Source organism: Hipposideros armiger, unplaced genomic scaffold (assembly GCF_001890085.2).
Source record: "Hipposideros armiger isolate ML-2016 unplaced genomic scaffold, ASM189008v1 scaffold_982, whole genome shotgun sequence".
Classification (NCBI taxonomy): domain Eukaryota; kingdom Metazoa; phylum Chordata; class Mammalia; order Chiroptera; family Hipposideridae; genus Hipposideros; species Hipposideros armiger.
Genome location: NW_017732332.1, coordinates 23,989 through 26,702, shown reverse-complemented (window position 1 = coordinate 26,702; position 2,714 = coordinate 23,989).

The window sequence follows — 2,714 nt, the reverse complement described above, 5'->3', positions numbered from 1 at the left end:
GCCCTGGTTTGGATCCCACATATGAGGGCCAGTGACACTGCCCTCTACAGCTAAGATGCTGAACAACAGCTCAACCTGGAGCTGGGCTGCTGTGTGTCTCTGGCGACAGCGTAGGCTGCAGCCCCTGCTGCAGTGGGTTGCCATGGGCTACTGTGTGTGGCCAGAAGCCAGCGTGAGCAGCCAGCAGCCACCGTGAGCGGCCATCCAGAAGCTAGTGACTAATCTGCTTCGCCCGGGAAGAGCGCAATGATGGTGCCAACTTGGGCCAGTGAAGCAACAGCCTCCACAACTAGACTGAAGAACAAAAGGATAGCAACTTGTCTGTTCCCCTTCCACCAATTCCCCAGCACTGTTCCCATTCCCCCAATTCCCCAATAAAAATCTTTTTTTAAAAAGTAATAGAATTACCTTATGACCCAGGAATTCCACTTGTGGGTATTTATCCAATGAAATCCAAAACACTAATTAGAAAAAATATATGCACCCCTATGTTTACTGCAGCACTATCTACAATAGCCAAGATATGGAAACAACCGAAATGCACATCAATAAATGATTGGATAAAGAAGAGTTGGTACATATACGAGATCTGCCAATTAAGTTTGAGGACTTGCCACCATGCACTTACATTGGCAGCACTGTACAAACAGCTCGGTAAGGCTTCATAAATTTGGTTATCAGTGTCTCACAGCTGTGTTTGTGTCAACATGTGGTGATGTCTTGCTGAGTGGTGTTCATCATTGTTGTGTGCTGTCACGAGAATGTCTGAGCTTCAATTAGAGCAATGAACAAATATTGAATTTCTTGTTATACTTGGTAAGAGTGGAAGTGAAATCAGGGACATATTAGTCCAAGTTTATGGGGATAATACCATTAAGAAAATGGCAGTGTACAAATGGATTAAATGTTTTTCTGAGGAGAGAGAATGCATCACTAATGAAGAGAGGTCAGAATGTCCAGTAACAAGCAGAACTGATGAAAACATTAAAAATTTTTCTAATTGTGCATCAAAATTGTCGACTGACTGTGAGGAGCATAGAAAACCAAGGTCGAGAAACAGAAAAATCTTTTTATTATTTTTTTTATTCCATTTTGGTTTATTTTAATTACTTCTTTTTTTAAATTATTTTTTATTATGAAAGACACATTTTTTAGAATTACTTTCAGCTGTAAAACACAGTGCAATAGTTATACTTTTTACCACTCGAAGTGACAACCCCCCTCCCCCAATCCGCCACCCCACTTCCCCTCAATATCATACATATCTATTACAATTCCCTTGACTCCACTCCCACACTATACTCCAAGTCCCATGACTATATATAAATATATATTAACTTATAGTTGACATAGAATATTATACAACATCAGCTTCAGGTGTACAGTGCAGTGATCAAGCCTCTTCCCCATCCATGACGCAGTCTCCCTAGCAAGACATGTGACCACCTGACACCCNAAAAAAAATACTTAGAAATAAATTTACCCAAGAAAGTAAAAGACCTGTACTCAGAAAATTATAAGACATTGAAGAGAGAAATTAAAGAAGATATAAATAAATAAAAGCATATACCATGCTCATGGATAGAAAGAATTAATATCGTTAAAATGTCCATACTACCCAAAGCAGTCTACAGATTAAATGCAATCCTTACCAGAATACCAATGGCATTTTTCACAGAACTAGAACAAATAATCCTAAAATTTATATGGAACCATAAAAGACCCCCAATAGTCACTGCAATCCTGAGAAAGAAGAACAAAGCTGGAAGGATCATGCTGCCTGATATAAAATTATATTACAAGGCTATAGTAATCAAAACATCAAGGTATTGGAATAAAAACAGACACATGAATCAAAGGAACAGAATAGAAAGCCAAGAAATAAATCCAGCCTATATGGTCATTTAATCTACAACAAAAGAAGCAAGAATATACACTGGGGTAAAGACAGTCAATTCAATAAATAGTGCTGGGAAAACTGGGCAGATACATGGAAGAAAATAAAACTGTACCAACTTCTTACTCCATAAATGAGAATAAACTCAAAATGGATTAAAGACTTAAACGTAAGACCCAAAACCAAAAAACTCATAGAAGAAAACATAAACAGTAACCCTCAGACTACCCTTACTAACATGTTTACTGATATATCTCCTTAGGCAAGGGAAAAAAAAGATAAAATAAACAAATGGACTACATCAAACTAAAAAGTTTTTTCACAGCAAAGGAAATCATCAACAAAACGAAAAAACATCCTACTGAATGGGAGAAGATATTTGCCAATGATACATCTGATAAAGGGTTAATATCCAAAATTTATATTAAAGAAAAGGAACTCATACAACTCAACACCAAACAAACAAACAATCCAATTAACAAATAGGTAGAGGAACTGAATAGACATTGCTCCAAAGAGGTCATACAGATGAAAAGATGCTCAACGTCACTAATCATCAGAGAAATGCAAATAAAAACCACTATGAGATGTCGCCTCACACCTGTCAAAATGGCCATCATCAATAAATCAACAAACAACAAGTGCTGGTGAGGATGTGGAGAAAAGGGAACCCTGTTGCACTGTTGGTGGGACTGCAGATTGGTGCAGCCATTATGGAAATCAGTATGGAGTTTTCTCAAAATATTAAAAATATAACTACCTTGGGCCGGCCGAGTGGCGTGTTGGTTAAGAGCTGGCTTGGGACGCCAGAGGGCCC